This window comes from Rhinolophus hipposideros (genome assembly GCF_964194185.1).
Source record: "Rhinolophus hipposideros genome assembly, chromosome: 21".
Classification (NCBI taxonomy): domain Eukaryota; kingdom Metazoa; phylum Chordata; class Mammalia; order Chiroptera; family Rhinolophidae; genus Rhinolophus; species Rhinolophus hipposideros.
The window spans coordinates 48,487,938-48,508,684 of record NC_138067.1 but is presented as its reverse complement, the minus strand read 5'-3'; the positions used below and the strand labels follow the sequence as shown (position 1 = coordinate 48,508,684).

At 46.4% G+C, this 20,747-nt stretch overlaps 1 pseudogene across 1 annotated transcript; it reads right to left on the bottom strand.

Moving 5' to 3' along the window:
* Nucleotides 1-3,541: 3,541 nt before the first annotated feature.
* LOC308489957 lies at nucleotides 3,542-19,310 on the bottom strand (annotated as a pseudogene). The gene is made up of 4 exons: nucleotides 18,500-19,310; nucleotides 15,115-15,722; nucleotides 14,848-14,912; nucleotides 3,542-4,553 (listed from the first exon to the last, which is right to left on the bottom strand). The product of its transcript is annotated as an uncharacterized misc_RNA (transcript).
* Between the last annotated feature and the right edge of the window lie 1,437 nt (nucleotides 19,311-20,747).

Sequence of the window (20,747 nt, the reverse complement as noted above, 5' to 3'; positions counted from 1 at the left end):
ATCTGTCTTTATGTCAGTCAGTACATGTTTTATATATTTAAGTGCTCCTATGTTAGGTGCATAGATGTTTACTAGGGTTATGTCCTCTTGTCGGATCGATCCCTTTATTATCATATAATGCCCATCTTTATCTTTTAATATGTTCTTCATTTTAAAATCTATTTTGTTAGATATAAGTATTGCAACTCCAGCTTATTTCTCATTTCCATTTGCATGAAATATCTTACTCCAGCCCTTCACTTTCAGCCTATGTGTGTCTTTTGATCTGAGGTGACTCTTGTATACAGCATATACAAGGGTCTTTCTTATCCACTCAGCCACCCTATGTCTCTTCATTGGAGCATTTAATCCATTTACATTTAAAGTGATTATTGATAGGTTGATAGTTATTGCCACTTTTTAAATTTGTAGTAAGATTGTTTTCATCTTTCTTCTGTGTACAGAAGTCCTTTTAGTATTTCTTGCAATGCTGGCTTGGTGGTAATAAATTCCTTTAGCTTATTCTTTTCTGGCGAGCTCTTTATCTCTCCTTCAATTTTAAATGATAGCCTTGCTGGATAAAATAATCTAGGTTGTAGGCCTTTGTTTTGCATCACTTTGTGTATCTCCTGCCACTCCCTCTTGGCCTTCAATGTTTCTGTAGAAAAGTCATTTGATAATCTTATGGGAGTTCCCTTGTATGTAACCCTCTGTCCTTCTCTTGCTGCTTTTAGGATTATCTCTTTGTCTTTAAGCTTTGCCATTTTAATTATAATGTGTCTTGGTGTGGACCTGTTTGGGTTTATCCTGGTTGGAACTCTCTGCACTTCCTGGGCTTGTATGTTGGTTTCCTTCATCAGGTTAGGGAAGTTTTCGGACATTATTACTTCAAATATGTCTCAATCCCTTGCTTCCTCTCTTCACCTTCTGGTATTCCTATGATGCGCATGTTGTTGCACTTGATGTTATCCCAGAGGTCTCTTAAACCATCTTCATTGTTTTTTATTCTTTTTTCTTTTTGTTGTTCTGTTTGGGTGATCTCTGCTAACTTGTCTTCTAAGTTGCTGATTCGATCCTCTGCTTCATCTAACTTGCTGGTAATTCTTTCAAGTGAGTTCTTTTTTTTTTTATTTAATTAATTTTATTGGGGTGACAATTGTTAGTAAATTTACATAGATTTCAGGTGTACAATTCTGTATTACATCGTCTATAAATCCCATTGTGTGTTCACCACCCAGAGTCAGTTCTCCTTCCATCACCATATATTTGATCCCCTTTACCGTCATCACCCACCCCCACCCCCTTACCCTCTGGTAACTCAAGTGAGTTCTTAATTTCGGTAATTGTGTTCTTTATTTCTAACTGGTTGTTCATTATGATTTCTACATCCTTCTTTATATCATCTCTAAGCTCCTTAAACATTCTTATCACCAGTGTTCTGAACTCTGTCTCTGATAGGTTGGTTACCTCTGCTTCATTTGGTTCCAGTTGTGGAGGTTTCTTTTGTTCTTTTATTTGGGACATGTTTCTTTGTTTCCCCATTCTAGCTGACTCTCTGTGTTTGCTTTGATGTATTAGGTAGATTCCCTAGAGTTCTTAGTTCTTGCTGGGTTATCTTATGTAGTATGTGTCCTTTATATTTGACTTGCACTACTTTGTTCTTCTCCTCTGCGTGTGCTCCAAAGGTGACTCTTGTGTTGTGTATATTGTCCTGTTCAAGAAGATCTTTAATTGCTTTTTGCTTGTGAGTAGGTGGGGTTAACTCCTATGCTGACTAGTTGTGAGACTTGGCTCTGCCCACCGCAGCAGGGTGTTCTGCTATGTAAGGATCGACCACTTAAATGTGGTTTGGCCTCTATGGGCTCTTGTGCCTGCAGAGAATTCCCTCTGGGTGTGTGACTTGTAGGTCAAACATGGTAGTACTCTGGTTTGGCCTGGAGTTGGCCTCTGCATATGTTGAAAATTGTGCCTCTTAAGCTGGGCCCTGGTAGGGCAATTTCAGAACAAAGCAAATCACCAAGCACAACAACAACAACAAAGAAAAAAATCAAATACATTCACATGAAAAAACACCCGATAACCCCCACTCAACACAGGCAAAGATATCAAAGATATAAAGAGAAAACAAAACAAAACAAAACAAAAAGCAATGCCAGTCTTGGCTTATGCCCACCAAGTAATCTCCAGGTTGTCCTCTGCTGTACCAGAAAGTCCCCTGCCTATTGTGTAGGCAGAGCCGGTGCCCAGGGTGACTTTGGGACTGTAGATTTAAGTGCGTGGGGTTGGAGGGTCTGGGTGGTAGTTTTTACAAAGTCAGTGCAGTTTCTGCCCTTGCCTGCACATATGCACACTGAGAGTAGCACCACCAGCCCTGTGTCCAGTACTCCTGAGACTTAGGACACTTCTTCCGTGTGTGTGTGTGTGTGTGTGTGTGTGTGTGTGTGTGTATGTGTGTGGCGGGTGGGAGATTTCTGAGCTGCTGAAAGCCGGGAGCTGCATCTGCTGCTTACTGCTGATCCCTGGGAGTGCCTCTGCAGTTGTACTTGCCCCACCCTAGGCAGGCCAGAAAGGGTGGGGGCTGGGGATGGAGGGGTCTTCTCTCTCCCAGCCCAGCTGCATCACACTTTTCCCGCAGGCCAGAAAAGGTGGTGGCTGGGGGGGTGGAGGAGTCTCTTCACTCCTAGCCCAGCCAAAATCACACTCTTCCCAGCCTCTTCCCTGGGTCAGAGCTGCCTGTCAGTCTTCCCAGAGCCTGAGCACTATGGCCCCTCTGTAATCTGACACTACTCTTCAGTTCAGGGGCCAGTTTAAGTCTCTGGAAGGGCGGGGGTAAGATTGGAGGAGCGGGGAGAGGGGCCCAGGTATGGAGTCTGTGTTCTTTGTCTGCCCTAGGGCCCACCCAGCACCCCCCCCCCCGTGGGAGAGATCAGCTGTGGGACGCAGGGAAAGAGCCCATGTCTTGCTTTTGTATTCTCTGTTCCACCCTGGGGAGCGGCGGGTTACCGCTGCCTCCGCCACAGCGCTGCCACCGGCCAGATTCCCCGGCAGGACAGCGTGTTTCCACTGTGCTCCCTTCCTGCTACCCCTGCTCACCCAATTTGCGCACCTTCAAGTAATCCTCCCACGAGTCTCTTAGGAGTCTCTTAGCTGTTCTGCGTGATGAGCAAAGAGTTGTTTGATGGGTTATATGTCCCATTTGTAATAAGATCCGGAGGAGAACCCGCTACTGCCATTCCTATGACGTCACTGTCCTAATTACATATTTTAAGACACTATATTTTAGGATGGTTTGTTCCACAGCATTCTTATGGCCAATGCTGACTGACACACTCTAGTTGACCCAAATTAACTTCATATGTCCACCACTAGCAAATACCAAATAATTGTGACCAAGGACAAAATGCCTGAAGAGAAAGGTGGAATCACACCACCATGACTGAAGAGGAAACATTATAGTTCCCTGGGTGGGGGGAATCAGAGTCCTACATCACATTTTGCACATAGGTCCTCAGCAAAAACAGAAGTCAACGATTCCTGCCTCTAAAAAGTGGTCCTGAAGAGGTTATTCATGGGGTCCAGACTCCTGATGCCCACAGCATGCATGCGCCAGGGCGGCCTTCACCTACTTGTTCCGAAGGCTGTAGATGAGCGGGTTGAGCATGGGGGTCACAGGGTGTAGGAGAGGGACACCACCTGCTTGCTCTCCGGGGAGTAGCTGGCTTTGGGTCGCAAGTGGATGACCCCTGTTGTTCCATTAAACAGAACCACCACCATCAGGTGGGAGGCACATGTGGACAGGGCCTTGTGGCGCCCAGTGGCCGATGGCATCCGCAGGACAGTGGCCAAGACCCCAATGGAGGACGTGGCTATCAGACAGAAAAGGACCATGATGACCAGCCCTGTGGCCGACAACACACTGGCCTCGAAGACTCGGGTGTCTGCACACACTCAGCAGAGGTGCGATGTCACAGAAGTGGCGATGCCACGGGGCCCACAGAAGGGAAAGCGGAACAGCCAGATGGTGAAGACCAGCGACATGGGGACCCCGGCCAGCCAGCACGTGGCGGCCAGCACGTGGCAGAGCCGTGGGCTCACGATGGCGCCATAGTGCGGGGCCAGCAGATGGCCACGTAGCGGTCCCAGGCCACTGCGGTCAGGAGGAAGCACTCGGACGTGACGCAGGACAGCACCAGGAGCAGCTGCAGGGCACAGCCCGCGGGCGACACGCCCGCCCAGGCCACATCAGGGTCACCAGCAGCCGCGCACGATGTCCAGCGAGAAGCAGAGCTCCACCAGGGCCAGCTGGCGCAGGAAGAAGTACACCTGCGCGCTCAGGGCGGGGTCCAGCGCCGTGAGCAGCGCCATGAGCGCGTTGCCCGGCAGCGTGAGCAGGAAGGCGGCCAGGAAGAGCGCAGCGAGCAGGGCGCAGCGCGGGCACGTGCGTGAAGCCCAGCAGCACGAACTCAAGCTCCCAGCTCTGCTTGGCCCAGGGTGGGGCTGCAGGGGCGCCCGGGGGGCCCAGGCCAGTGGCATGGACCCGGGAGCAGGCGACCGTGCCCAGTGGGGAGAGGAGCCTGGGGAGGAAAGAGGAAAGGAGAAGCACCAGGTGGAGAATTGCGCCTGCTTCGCCCTGTCCCCCCAGTGCAGGCAGGGCCTCCTTGAATGCCCCCGCCAGTGAACCTGGAATGAGAGCCAATGGCCTCGCCAAGGCCCATGGGACCCTGGCCGGCCGGGCCCCATCCACCTCTCTGAGTTCATCTCCACTGAGTATGTCCACAATGGCTTGTCCTGCCTCGGGGCCTTTGCACTGGCCATTCTCTCCCTTGGAAATGCTTTCCACCGTTTGTATCACTGTTTCCCTTTTACAGGTCCTGGGTGGACTGGTTCTTGACTACCTCTCTGGTCCCATCTCCTTTCAATCTTTTCCCTCACTAAGTCCAGCGTGAAAGACCTCCTCATTATCCGTGGTACCTGCCATGTCCTTCTCACCTCAGGCCCTTTGCAGTTGCTACTCCCTCTGCTTGAGATTCTTCTTCCCTGTAATTGGTATAAGTTTTTCCTTCTCTTCCTGCAAATATCAGTTTAGATGCCTCTCCCTATCAGACAGTCCTTTGTCAATGACCTGATTTAAAGCAGCCTCCCTCCCACATATACAGTCACTAGTCACTCTCCATGACATCATTTAGTTTCTAAAAGCACATCTGAAGTCATCTGTATTGTTTGCTTACTTGCTCATCATCTGTGTGCCCCACTTAATGTGTCACATTATGAGGACTTTCTGCCTTGTTTGCAGCTGTGTTTGCGACACGAGAAAGCATTCCTGGTACATAGTAGGAGCTCAATAAAATTCAATCCGTTAAATGGTTGAGTTTCTTTTCCAGTAGAAAACACAAAATATGTACTTTATCCCCCACAAAATATTTTCCTTCTGTTTGCTTTCAATCTATTCTATCTCGTTTTTCAACTGTTGGTTTTGATTGTCTAAATCAGTGGATCTCAAGTGGGGAGGATTTGCCTCCCACTCCCCGAGGGGACATTTGACAGTATGTGGTGACATTTTTGGTGCTATTGGCACCTAGTAAGTAAAAGACAGACATGCTGTTAAACATCCCACAGTGCACAGGACAGCCCGCCCCCCCAAAAAAAACCCACACAGAATGATTGTATCCACCATGTGAGTAGAACCAAAGCCAAGACCCTGATATAAATTGATCTCAGGATCCACTAATGGCCGTGGCCTAAAGCTGGAAAAGAAAAACAGCAGACTAGTAGGAGAGACTGAGCCAGTAAATGGGAAAGTACGATGAAGTGATATTGGGAGGCAGGACAGGGTCTTGGCTGAGAGATGGGGTGATAGAAAACTTAGGGTGACTCCTAGCCCTGCTGTATGAAACTCTGGCAAATTTCACCACCTCTAAGCCTGTTTTCTCATCTGTGAAGTGGTGATAGTAGTATTTCCCTTGCCTGGAGGACAGCATGAAATAATCCTACTAAAGCACTTAGCACTCGTCTAAAAACACAAAGAACTTTTAAAAATAAATGATCATGTCATGCTCTGCTTCAGAATGATGGCCGTAGGAGGGATTGGATCTTATTCATTTTATTCTAAGTGCCGTGGGAAGTTATTTGAAGCTGGCAGAATCCTGGCAGATCAATGTGGAATATTACGCAGCTGTTAAAAAGGAATGCAGCCTGGATACATTTAAAGTAAAGATATTCAGGAAATACTCTGTAAACCAAAGCCAGCAACTTATGGAAAAAGTAGTATGATATAACTTATTAAAAACAGCCATCCAGAGCAATGCCTCATGTTTTTGTTCAGGTTCATATATATGTGTATAAACATAGAAAATGTAGGGAAGGACACTTATGTAACCGGTGATGAAGGTCACCTCAAGGGTGAGGATTGCCATGGGAGGTGAAAGTCAAGGGGAGATTTAGCCTTACCCCTTTTACGTTTTATGAAGAGAGTATTCATCGGTTACTGCAAAATTAAACATGAGTTGATTTCATCTACTTTTTATGAACTTGACCTGCAGGACTGGATTCAGAGCCATGAGCATCATCAGACGACCTGTTCCTTAAGCCCACATTTTCCAGGTCCAACGGCATGTTTATGGAACGAGTTTTAACCATAATTTTCTTTGCCAGCTGGAATCAGTAAACTAAGAACAGGTTGCACATCAGGGCATGCTGCTCCTTCATGATACGCTCTCTCCTTAAATTTCCTGACACTCAAGAGAAGGCATGAATCCTTTCTGTGCCTCAGAACAGTACTTTCCAAAATTGTGGGTTGTGACCCACTAGTGGATCATGAAACAAGTTTAGGAGAAAGTGTCCGGCATTCTTTTAAGTACTGTAGAATAGAATTTAAAAACGAGGTCATGGCTATGGTACAACAAGGGTGAGAATTGTTTCATGAAACTTGTTTTGGTTTTGTGTGTGTATGTGTGTGTGTGTGTGTGTGCGTGCGCACAAGCATGCATGAGTGTATTGAGAAAGTAAACTATACTTCTTCCTTGTCCAAATAAATTTGAGAAACATTCCTATAGAAATTGCTTTTGATTGGAGAAGAAATACACACTAGGCCCCCCTTTTGTTTGAGCTACATTTAAAGGCCGAGAAACATTGTTTTAGAACATTGCAAAAAGGAATAAAACACTGGAAGGTGGGGAAAATCTATGACAGCTCAGAAATGGTATCAGTTTGTATAAAGGACTGAGCAGTATACTGGTTCCCTCTGGGGTGCTTATCTTTCGGATCTACGGAAAGCTCATGTCATTCCCAGAGGCAAGAGAGGGCAGAGCCCCGGCTTCCTCTTCCTGCTACAGCTGTACTCTTGGTTTTCTTTTTAATACAGTATCTGCCAGTTTTAGATTAATTTTCACACTTTTTTAAAAAGAAATTTTCTTCCTCCAATAATAGCTACCTCCTGGACCATTTTAGAGCCTCTCTCCAGCCTTCCCACCTCCGCTACCTGCCCAACATTCATCATATCCATGCTCAGCTAAGTCACCTGCCCCTTCTGTGAACTGTGTGCAATTTCCTTACCCTCCTGGGAATGACACAGATAAATCTTCAGGCTGGTAGTTATGCCCGGGAGGGAAAGAGAAGGACTTAGTCTGACACATGCCAAGTGACAGTGCAGGACCTACTGTGTGACAGGCACTACTTTCACATGTTGCTAATGCATTGAGTCCTCATGAACGAGGTACTTTCATCCCCTTTACCAGAGCAGAAAACTGACTCAAAGGTTAAGTAACTTACCCAGTCCCCACAGTTCATAGTGGGCCATGCCAGCCGAGGTCTGAACCTTGGCCAGAATGATGAACCATTGCCCCCAGGAGATATTCACAGCCTTGGTCTGGTACTCATGGGCTGTTCTGATCACCCCACCTTTGCTTCTGGCAGGGGTGACTGCTGGTGATTTAGAAGGTTTTGCTAGAGTTCCAGAAAGAATTTCCTAGGTACTGGCTCCTCAAGGATCAGCATCATCAGTACCACTTGGGGTTGTTTAAAACACAGAATCTCAGGCCCCACCCAGACCCACTGAATCAGAACTTTTAACAGGAGGGCCGGGGGATTTGGGTGCCCCTGTGGGCCACAGTGCTTCTCACACATTGTACTTGTGTGCAATTGGCTTTAATGAGAAGTGTGCACACTCTGCCTGGGGCAGGGCGGCGGGGCGGAGAGGGTGGGGTGTCTTACTTACAAACAAATGGCCACCAGTCCTAATGTGATAATTCCATATTTCTTATAGAAAGAGTAAGGGAGAGACAGAAATGGAGAGAAACAGAAAGAAACACAGAGACAGAAAGAGACAAAGAAATCGTTAAAATGTTGGTGAATCTTAGAGAATTTTTTTCAGAGACCTTCAGGATATGCAGAAGAATTTGACCAGTGATCTTGGAACAATGAGAATATTTTTAATCAGATAAAGGTCTCTCAGATTCTCCAGTTGGGCCTATCAGATAGGAAAAGTTCACACAAAACCTCTTGATGACCATCTTTGAAGGCAGGGACTTTCTCTGCTTGGTCCCTGCTGAACGCCCAGGGCCTGACCCAGTACCGCACACATAGAGGTGACTTCTGTATCTCAGGATGCCTCTCTCTGGAATCATCTTTTTTGCAATATGATTTTTAGGCACCGTGAGGTTCCCACCTCACGCCTGGCTGTGTCAGGGATGACCGGAACATACTGTGCAGAATGACAACTGTCTCTGTTAATGACCCAGCATCTCCTTCTGTGCAGCCCCAGACCCACCTAGGATGCTCACCTCTGGACGGGAAATGAACCACCTGTCTTGGAGATATTCTCTGAAACAGAGTTTGAATGCCAACAGCATTAATGGTGGAAGGCTTGCTATGGAGGATGGAGTTAGAGCTTAATAACCCACCAAATACTGTGGGGAAAACAGCCCAGAGTGAGAGTTTGAAGAAGCTGTGAAACCTTGGGCAAGTGGCTTAACCTTGATGAGATCTTTATTCACTCACCTGAAAAGAGAGGTAACAATACCTAAGGCTCAGGGCTGGCTGGAAGAGAAAGGCCTGGCAAAGAGCAGGTGCCCCCAAATGTTTCAGGGAGAAAACAGACAGCAACTTAAACCCAAGCTCTGCCACTGACTAGCTGTGTGAATTACCAAACCTCTCTGAGCCTGTTTTCTCACCTGCAAACTGATGATAACAATGGTGTCTACCCCATGAGATTGTCGTGAGAATTCATTAAAATCATGTGCAAGCCTTGGGACACAGTGAGCATTCAGTACCTGTAGGCAGTGACCATCAACCTCACCACCACCATCAACACCATCACCACCATTATCACCACCACGATCACCATCACCACCATCATCATCATCATCACCATCCTCACCAGCAAAGAATGATAACACCCTGATAAAACATTAGAAATTATCATCAACATCCGGGGAAGGGCAGTGGATGTCCCAGCATCACATGGTCAGATAGAGCCCCGGCCTTCTCACCCCCTTGAAGCCTGAAGTCTTGACCCTTCATGGAGGACCACTCACCTTCTGCTTCTTGGTCTGTCTGGAGCCGAGGACAAAGCTCTGTTTATGCCCTCAATCCAGGAGCTCACAGGGATCAGAGGAACCAGAGATTTCAATCTTTGACTCTGGTCACAGGATGAGAAAGTCCTGAGGACTTAACCTACAGAGAATTCTGCTCATTACCATCTCTATGCCTGTACACCCGTGTGAAGGCAGAAGGAGGTGAGGCGTGTGCAGCTTCCCTGGATGCTGTGATCCCCACCATATCTCCTCTTCCTGGGCTTCTCCATCTCATGGTCCTTCTGACTTCCTGACTCCAGGATGCCCCAGAGGGGCTGGATTCTGTCTGCTCCTATCACTCACAGAAAAAGTCCACACGCTTCAACATGGCATTTGAGGCCCTCCTCTCCATCTTCATGTCTTGCTGTGTTCTTGCCCCACTTTCCCACACCCGGTGACTCCTGGTTTTATCAGGGGGGCTGAAATAAACTCTGTGCTTGTGATCTGTTCATTTTCCTGTATGGCTGCCGTGCATCAATAACAATAGCCATTTTAAGGGCCTTATTGTAGAAAATGAAAATACAGTTTATCCTTGAACAACACAGTGAAAATCCACATATAACTTTTGACTCCTCCAAAATTTAACTGTTAAGAGCCTATTGTTAACCAGAAGCCTTACTGATAACATAAACAGTCGATTAACACGTATTTTGTATGTGATATGTATGATATACTGTATTCTTATAATAAAGAAAGCTAGAGAAAAGGTTATTAAGAAAATCATAAGGAAGAGAAAAATACGTTTACAGTATTTATTGAAAAAAAGACTTGTATGTAAGTGGACCCACACAGTTTAAACCTGTGTTGTTCAGGGTCAACTGTAGTACTATTGGTGACAGTGTTTGGGTTTGTAGGCTCTGAAATCAGATTGCCTCGCTTGCTTGCTTAGGCAAAGGGTTTGAGCACCATGACCCACAGTTTTCTCTTCTGTAAATGGGGCATAAAAGTTGTACTTACCTCCTGTTTTTGTGTGTGGTGTGTGTGAGTGGTGTGTGTGTGTGTGAGTGTGATCAGAATAAGTTCAGATCTCAGTGATTAGCATGATGCCTGGTTCTTTCCATGCCATCAATAAACATTCTCTCCTCCTACAATGTTTCCCCGAAAATAAGACCTAGCCGGACCATCAGCTCTAATATGTCTTTTAGAGCAAAAATTAATGTAATACCCGATATTATATTATATTTATATATTATATTATATTATATTTATATATTATATTATATTATATTAATTATATTATATTATATTCCCGGTCTCATATTATAGTCAAATAAGACCGGGTCTTATATTAATTTTTGCTCCAAACGACGCATTAGAGTGTAAGGAATAGAATATATGAAGGTCTGCCTGGGAACATTTGGGGATGTAAAGTCTCACAGTGGCTGGGGTACATGCTTGGCCTTAGAAGGTCCCTCCTAAGGACCAAGAAAATATTTACAGGATGTGGAGCCTGGCCTTCACCTTGGCACAGCTGGGCCGAGCTCTGATACATCTAATCTCGTACCAAGGACTGGCGCCGGCTTCTAGCCAGATCTGAGACCAGTTTCTTGTGTTGCTGACACGTATGCTTATTGGCTCCTTGCCATTGTTGTTAGTGAAGTCCTCAAAAACCCCAGAAAGCCGAGGCAGGCACGGTTGTTCCCTGTGCCGCCTCTGCTGCTGCAAGATGTTTTGCCCGTGCTAATGACTTTACTTGACTGGGATTTTGCCCACGCTGATGAAGGGCCAGTGCTGTTTCTGCGCATGATGTTTCGCCCATGTTAATGGTTTTACATGACTGGGATTTTGCCCACGCTGATGAAGGGTCGGTGCTGTTTCTGTGTATGATGTTATGCTTGTGCTGATGAACGACCGGTGCTGTTTCTACGACTCTAATTGACTGGGCCCTGGTGGTATGATGAATTGCCTCCTTGCTTGTTAGTGGTATGATGATATATTCCCCTAATCTCTGTCTTGTCTAACTTACTTTCACTTTGTAATAAAACTCTTTAATCCCTTCATCCCGGCTTGTGGTGGTGTGTGGTCACACAGCAGCCTAGCCGCCTGTCCCCGCCAACCTTTCCCTAAGGGAAGAAGAAGTTGTGGGACCTTGACTCTCTGGGATGGAGTTTATAATATCCTGAGTCTCTCCATCTGGTCCTCAAGAGAAGGGTCTGCGGTCAACGACGAGTAAGATTCCTCACGGGAGGGACAACTCAAGTCAGACGGGACCCCGTTGGGACCCCAATGAGCTGTTATGAGGGAGCCTTGCCCCTCCTTCTTGTGGGAAGCTGCCGCTTGCCTCTGCTCCTCCCTCTCACCTTATTGTGAGAGAGGCCCATTAGAGCGATAAGACCAAGCTCTTTCTGCTCAGCTCCTGGGACAGTTTCACCGTGAGAGACTCTCCCCCAGGTGGTGCACACCGCACCTTAGTCATCTTGGGACGAGATGCTTCGGCTGCTTTGGGACAAATGATTGGCTATTGGAATCATTTTTCTGAAGTGGTGTAAGAGTTTCACAGACCCTGCCTCTAATCATGTGATCTCCATTGTTTGTAATCAATAAATACTGTAAGTGACCCGATTTGGGGCTCCAGTCTCTTGAGAATGCGAGTCCCTTGGTTCTCTGTGATTTAACTGTATATGAGTCTCTGTCTCTTTATTATAGTTTAGCCCTTGCCGCCTCCCTCGCCTTCCCACGGCTTGTGTTGTGCAGGTCGCAACAGTGGTGTGTCTTGCGTATGTGTCTTGGGTGTGTCTTGGGCCTTGAAATTAAGTCTGTGCACAGCAATCGATAATACTTATCGATACATAGAGTTGATTGTCCGGCTAGGTCTTATTTACGGGGAAACACTGTAGTAACACTGTGTGCCTAATCACATGCCACATCTTCAGGGCCTGCATTTGTTCACATCCCATTGGGAGCACTCAGTGTGTTCGTAGAATGAATGAGTGGGCAAGTGACCATTGCCATCTTTACATGCCTGCTGCATGCCAGATGCCTGCCTAAGTGCTTTACCATCTGTGAATCAGTTTAGTAAGTCACCCATGGCATTAAAAATGGAATGCAGTGGAGAATATCAGCATCTAAGGATGCAAGGATGAGTAAAGCTTCCAATATATCTACGTCTGTATCTCTATCTAAATCTATACCTACAACTATATCCCTTTCTCTCTCTTACATCTATGTCCATTTGTACACATATAATCTATGTCTACATGTATTTCATATCCATGTTGAAATGAATGTTAATGTATCCGTGTGTCAATCGTTAGGTCCGTGTCCATACCCATATTAATATTTATATCTATATATTTAGGAACGTATGGAAAGGAGAGAATGTATATACACTACATGTACTTATGTAATTACATGCACATATATATTACATGTACATATATACTATACATATATAATGTATTTGTCTTGTCTCATTGCATTGGCTATATATACACATCATGTTACATATATGTGTGTATTTATATATGTGTATACATACGAGGTGTGATCAAACAATATTGTGAATGTTTAAATAAAAAACTTTATTACAGGAAGACACATTACCATTAATCCCCCTCAAAATACTCCCCCTCGCTTAGAACACACTTATCCCATTGTTCTTGTGACTTTCTGAAGCAGTTCTGGAAATCCTCTTTCGTGAGTGTCTTCAGTTGCGCTGTCGTGGCTGCCTCAATGTCCTGAATCATTTTGACTTTGGACAAGAGCCAGAAGTTTGCATAGTGCAAGATCCGGTGAATAAAGTAGATGAGGACACACAATAATATTTTTATTTGACAGAAATTGCCATATACCAAAAGCAATGTGTGACACAGAGTGTTGTCATGATGGAGGATGATTTACGACACACTTTAAAACACACCTTCTCTCAACCGACTGACTGCACTGAACAAGTTGAAACTTGTCACACACTGTTGCTAAGGTTCAATGCGCTACTTCCCCTATTGAAGATCCCTGACTTCCCTTGGATGGCACTCGGCAGCAGCATTCTCTGTATTTTGTGATCACAATGAAAAGGCTCCACGTCACACTTCACTTCTAGTACGGCAATTTCTGTCAAATAAAAACATTATGGTGTGTCCTCATCCACGTTATTCACCAGATCTGGCACCATGAGATTTCTGGCTCTTCACCAAAGTCAAAATGACCATGAAAGGTAAATGTTTTGAATTGATTCAGGACATGGAGGCAGCCATGATAGCGCAGTTAAAGACACTCACAAAAGAGGCCTTCCAGAACTGCTTCAGAAAGTGGCGAGAATGATGGGATAAGTGTGTTTGAAGCAAGGGGGAGGGGTATTTTGAGGGGGATTAATGGCAGTGTGTCTTTTCCTGTAATAATTTTTTTTATTTAAACATTCACTGTATTGTTTGATCACACCTTATATATATGGAGAGAGAATAACATAGTGATTAAGCTTGTACCCTTTGACCAACATCCCCCCATTTCCCCTACCCCACCCCAAACCCTTGGCAATCACCATTTTACTCTTTGTTTCTATGAGGTTGATATATTTTAGATTCCGTATAAAAGCGACATCATGCAGTATTTGTCTTTCCGTGTCTAGCTTGTTTCATTTAGCCTAATTCCTTCCAGGTCCATCCACGTTGTCATCAATGGCTCCAGAACCTGTTTGACCATCACTCATCGCATACTAAAGGTATGTATTACCTAACTTATTTATGCCTTTGTTTTCTCACTTGTGAAATGTGTAAACGAAGATCACATACTATTTTCCTCATACAGTTATTCTCCAGCTTGTATTATGTGTATAAAGCCCTTATAAAAATGCTTGGCACACAACAAACTCTAGATAAAGTGTCATTACATCTGGGTGACCAATGTCTTCCATTGGTTCAGGGTCCAAAAAACCATGAAAGTCCATGCCTGGCATGCCTTATTTCATCCTGATAATGATTCTTGGGGCCAGTCTTTTGCCCTATATCAAGGGTCAGCAAACTACAGCCTTTGCTAAAAACGGTTTTCCTGTTATTAAATGGTCAAAAAGAAAATAAAAAAAAAAGAAGTGTGCTCTATATAAAATTCAAATTCCTTTGTCTATATCAAGGACTGTTTTGGGAACACAGCCCCATTCATTCACTCACGTATGGCCCCGGGCTGCTTTCAGGCCACAATGGCCCAGCTGAGCAGTCACAAAGAGCTGACAAAGCTGAAAACATTTAGCGTCTGGCCTTTGATAGAAAATGTTGGCGGCCCTTGACGTCTGCACACAGAGTCATAGAGACGCGTGCTCCAAGGGGTGTGTGGAGATTCGGAGAGATGGTGACGTGGGCAAAGTCACAGAGCTGTGTCAGCTCCCAGCTCGCGTTTCCAGCTGCTCTGATCAGCCCGGGGCAGGGCACGCCCCTGGCAGCGCGACAAGGGCGTAGCAGGCTGCGGCGTGCCCCTCCCGGTTCCGAAGGCTGTAGAAGAAGCATGGATTCAGGACAGGCGTGCTGACAAAATAGAAAAGTTGCCCGCCAGCTTGTGGCACTTAGGAGGGCTCTGGAACCCTTGGGGCGCTGGTCCATGGCGGGGTCCCCGTGCCATAGGGGAGGGCCGTCCCTACCAGGTGCAAGGCGCAGGAGGACAGAGCCTCCAGGCTGCTCCTGGCGAAACACAGCGTGCGCAGAGCCGCCAGAGTCCAGGCGCAGGAGGCAGAGGGAAGGCCCACGCTGCCCAGAGAGTGGGTGCGCCACAGCCCGTCCTCAGCTCGGCGGGCAGCTGGCCCGGGAACTCCTCCTCCGGGGGCCTCTCTTGCGGCCGTGGCCTTGGGCACAGACAGCAAAAAGCCCAGGCGACAGTGGCCAAGGCGGCGCAGCAAGGAGGCGGCGTCCTGACGGCTCGGTAGCTCATGGATGGCACACGTCCAGGCTGCGGTCCAGCTCCCTGGCGCCCAGGACAATGGCCTCGCAGTCGCCCAGGGAAGGTCCCCACGTAGAGCTGGGCCACGGGACGCGTCAGCATGGGCACCCGGGCCCGGCGGAGCGTGGTGCTTACGGACGTGGGTCCAACGGCCACAGGTGAGCGAGCAGGGGTCCGTGGCCGGTGCAGCCGCGGGTCCAGGGCGATGGTGCTGCCAGGACTGCCGCACACAGCTGGGGCCCCGGGGGTGGCGGCGCCCCGGGCCCCAGCAGCTCGAGGGCTGAGGCTCCCGTCTCATTTCACGTATCCATTCTGGGGGAGAAACGCAGACGTGAGGCTCCACTGGACACACTTCTGGGGCTGGGGGTGTTGGCACTGATCCTTTTCCTGGGCCTGTTCTTTCTCACCTCCCTCTTCCCTTCCCCTCCTCCCCGCTCTGTCTGTCGGTGTTCCTCTCCCTCTTCCCTCCCCATCTCTCTAGTGCTCTCAATCTCTGCATTCCCCTTTCCTCCTTCTCTCGTTCCCTTTCCTTTGCAACACTGTTTTTCTCTTGCACTCCTTTCCTCTGCCTCACCTTTGTCGCTGCCGCTTGCCCTCTGTGTGACTCTGGGGACTTAACTTCCACCTTTGCGAAGCTGACTTTTCTTTCTCTTAACTTTCACTGCGACGTTCGACTGTAGTAGAGTGATATTTCCATGCCCCGACTGCCGCGTTCAATTTTACCCCACGAACTCAAATTATAAAAAAGTCTTATCAATATTCCAGAAAGGAAATTTAGGAAAGCATATGTACATTTTTCTATATTTTCGTGTCTTTCAAAAATGAATAACAATGAGAAATTTTTATATTTTAAAGTAATCATTTATTTTAATAAAATGTAGCACCTCAACTTTATTCATTTAAAGTATAAATACTGTAATTATCTTTTGTGGATTTTTGACACATTTTGGAGAAAAATCTTGAAATCATTTAACGCAGTGAAAGGGTTAAAGTTAGGATCCTGAAAGCCATTTTGAGGGGTTGGGAAGGCTGAAAGAACGCATCGATCCAGTTCTGCCTCACTGGCACTATTATATTTTTATTCCTTTCCTCTCTTTTCAAGTGGGGGTTCAAACCTGGACAGTCTCACTTTGGGACTGGTCACCTCTATGCCGTTCCAGTAATGCTGAAGACCTTATCTTTACATCGCTGGGATAAATGTCACTTGTTTCATGTTGTATAAATATCTTGATAGAATGCTGGATTGGTTTAATTAAAAATGTATTTACTTTTGTTTCACATTCACGATATATTTTTCTTACACTACATTTCTTATATTTTTGACCAGTTATCAGATCAAAATTAACCATGCCTGATGAAAAGTAGATCAACTATCAATCTTTTGACCAGTTGTCAACCAAAGTTATCCATGCCTGAAATAAGTTAAATAGCTTTCTCTTTTTCCACTTCCTGTACCATTTTGTATGAGAATTGCTTTATCAATTACTTGGGAGATTTGGGAAAACGCATTCTGTTCTCCTTCCCTCCCTCTCTCCTATTTTATTTCGTTTCTGTCTTCATCTCTCTTGCTGGTCTTCTGCTGCTCCCCTGATCTCTCATGTAGCAGGGATGTGTGTGTGTATGTGGGGGTCACAGAGCCCATTCCCCCATGGGCCATGACTCTCACACCCAAACATAAGCCCAGGGGTCCTTCACACAACACTCTGCCCAGTTCTGTCCCTCTTTTCTTTCCCCTCTTCTGCTCTCCCTGCATTCCTTTCTCCACTATCCTGTCACATTCCTCCATTGCTGAAATCTCCTCTTCCACTCTGTGTACCAAGCGAGCACTGCTAACCTGAGGTCCACGGTTGTGCTTCAGGACTCTGTGAACTCCCAACATTAAATGACAAGGTGCCCCTGTCTATTGTGTCGGGAGGAGGGTGTGCCCCTCCAAGAGCTCAGGACCGCAGCGTTCCAGCAGCACTTCCTCCCTCTCTCATTCTCGCTTCTCTCTCCTGCATTTCCTCTTGGTCTCAAGAGGTCCGTTCATATTCTCGCTCTGTCCTTTGCTTCTGTAGTCCACATTTTTCTTTCATTTCTATTTATCCCTGCTTTATTTTCTCTGTTTGCCGCCCACACCCTGCCCCATGTCACCTGCTATAAATCCCCTCACTGAGTCTTTCATTTCTCTCTCACTCTCTCTTCCCTCTCTTCCTTCCTTAGTCTCTCACTTTTCTGCTTCCCTTCCAGTTTTATTTGTTTCCATGCCTTTCTCCTTCTTTTCCCTTTGCCTCACCCTCATTTTCATGCATTCTGTCTCCTCTCTTGGCCGCCTTTCCTTCCTTCCCTCCCTACCATGCTCAGCTTCCCCTCTCCCCACAGGTTTCTCTAACAGTCTCTCCACCTCCTCTCGTGCTGTCCCTCTGCCTCATCTTTCTTCTCCTCACCTTCCCGCTTTTCTCTCCCGGCATCTCCCATCATCCTCCAACTTTACCCCTGGCTTTTCATTCCTTTCCCTCCTTCTTTTCCTTCTTCTCCCTCCTCAGGACCAGTGGCTGATGTCAGTCCATTGTGGGAACAGCAGGGCTCAGGACTCTGGTCCCCACCCTTCCTCTCCCAGCACCAGGGCCTGGAATGGACAAGCATGGGGCAGGCCATGAACAGATAACAAGTCCATTCATCCCTTTTCCCCTTCAGCTATTGAGAATTTCTAGAACAGTCTCCTTGACATCACACACACACACACACACACACACCCACACACACACACTGAGCCCAAGCTCTTGTTTCACTTCCTCAGAGAAGATAGTATAGGATCCCTTTTTAAATTAAATTTATTGGGGTGACAATTGTTAGTAAAGTTACATAGATTTCAGGTGTACAATTCTGTATTACATCATCTATAAATCCCATTGTGTGCTCACCACCCAGAGTCAGTTCTCCTTCCATCACCATATATTTGAGGATCCCTTTTTCAAAGTGTGTGTGTGTGTGTGTGTATAAAACACCCTCCATAGAATTGTTGCCAACAAATAACTCACATTTCACAGCCAGAGTAGGCAATCTGAATATGTTTATTTCTCCTCCCCTCAGCACCGCATCTTAGAAGTCAGTCTTCTTCCCCAGGAGCCTCCTGAGGGCCCCTTTCATGTCCTTGTTCCGCAGGCTGTAGATGAAGGACTTCAGCATAGGGCTGAGGACTCCGTAGGACATGAAAACGATCTTGTCTCTATCACTCATGGTCTTGTCTTGAGGCATCATATATGGACCACCAGGATCCTTCCATAGGAGGCCATGATGAAGGCACAGGGAGCCAGCAGGGTCAGGGCACTGGTGCCTACCATGAGCAATTCGTAGAAGTGCAGGTCAGAGCAAGTGAGCTTGAGCAGGGCCAAGAGCTCACACGAGAAATGATGGCCACAGAACTCCAAGGGCATGGTCAGCACAGGGACCACAGTCAGCAGGAAAACAGCAGTCCACAAGGTTCCAGCCAACAGGCAGCACATGCTGGCCCCATGTGCACAGAGTAGCGCAGGGGTCACCAATTGCCACACAGCGATCATAAGCCATGGGGGCCAGCAGGAGGCATTCCACAACACCCAGATCGAGTCCCCTGGCCATCTGGGCCACGCACTGTCCTAGTGAGATGACGGGACTGGTCATCAAGCAGTTGACAAGTATCTGGGGCACACTGGATGTGGTGTAGCACATGTCCAGGAAGGAGAGGTTGCTGAGGAAGAAGTACATGGGCGTGTGGAGCCGGGGGTCAGAGCAGATCAGGAGCAGAATGAGGCTGTTCCCCAAAAGCGTGACGACATAGGACATGAGGAGCAGGCAGGAAAAGGTGGTCTGGGCCCATGGGTACTGGGAGAGCCCGAGCAGGATGAAGTAGACCTCCCCCGAGCTGTTCTGTCTGCTCATGTTCATCTGAAACACTAGCTGGGCGGGAAGATATGGGTCATAGTGAGAGTGTATTCAGAAACTGGCTGCTTTGTGTATTAATAAATAAGGTTTGACTCTTTCAAGGCACCGACATGAATGTGTCCCGGGGCCCGGCTTCACAGATTATTCCCCTGCCACCCCTGTGTCACTAGGTCCCTTGCTGGAAACATTGCTTAATACGGTCTACCATTCAGCAGCACTCATCGGCTTATTCCGTTACATAATCATTCACTGATTTGTAGATGGATGGATTGCGCCATTCATTCATTTGTTCTTTCACATACTGATTAATGAGGTTCTTCCTTCATTTATTTATAATTGAGTCATTCACTCACGAATCCATTTATGGACAGACTCACTCGTTGCTTCTTCAATGGATTCATTCACTCATTCTCTCAATAATTTTGAGCAGCTACTAACCAGGTCCAGATTCTACCCCAGACAATGGAATTACAATGAAGAACAAAAAAAAACAGGCTCTGCCCTTCAGAAGTTGACAACCTAAAGAAAAACTTGAAAAGTAACACTAGAGTGCAACGTTGGCTCACATTTATGCTTAATTGGCTTACTTATTCACAATGAAAACACTTAAAATCATTCAGAGATTGCCATATTTAGAATAGAGACATTTAAAATAAATTAAGAGCACAATGCATATACAAAGGAAACCTAAAAGAAAAAAACTAAATTAAATATTAAGAGCAAAGTGGAGACGTCAAGGAAATAAAAAAATGGCAAGGCCTGCCATTCATTCACTCATGGATTCAGCACACAAATGTGTATCACCTATTTCCTAAGAGTCTGTTCTAGGTATAAGGACAAGTAATAAAGTAATGTGCCCAAGATCACAATGATTCCATTTAGAAGAAGAGTTGGAAATATAGACAACAGGCATATAAATAAATCAAACCCTCAGACCCCGCAGTGGAATATCATGGGAACTGAGGATGGAAGGGGTACCAGGCTGGTCTTTTTGATGAGGAATTTGAATATCTTTAAGGAAAAGGGTCCACTAAGAAGGGAGTTGATGGTACTGTCCACCTCACACAAAGAGTCACCATGCTATGAAGCCATTGTCACATCACCAACTCCCTTCTCTACTCCTGGTCTCACCTCCTCACCTGGAAAATGGGAAGAATTGCCCCAATATGTGGGGAGGCTAGTTGGGGGATCAGGTGAGAGGAAAGCTACAGGCAGAGGATACTGAATAAACCTGTCTCTTCTACCTTTCCTTCTATGAACCAAGGGGCTGCCACTGCTCTTGGAATACCCAGAGACCTTGCTGTGCTCCCACTCTGCTCTCTTCCCTGATAAGCTATATGTATCTTTAACAGTTCCAGACTCCTACAGACATGATTTGTCCTACAGATGTGATCACACGTGCAAAATGAGAGATTAGCAGGACTAGTTTCAACT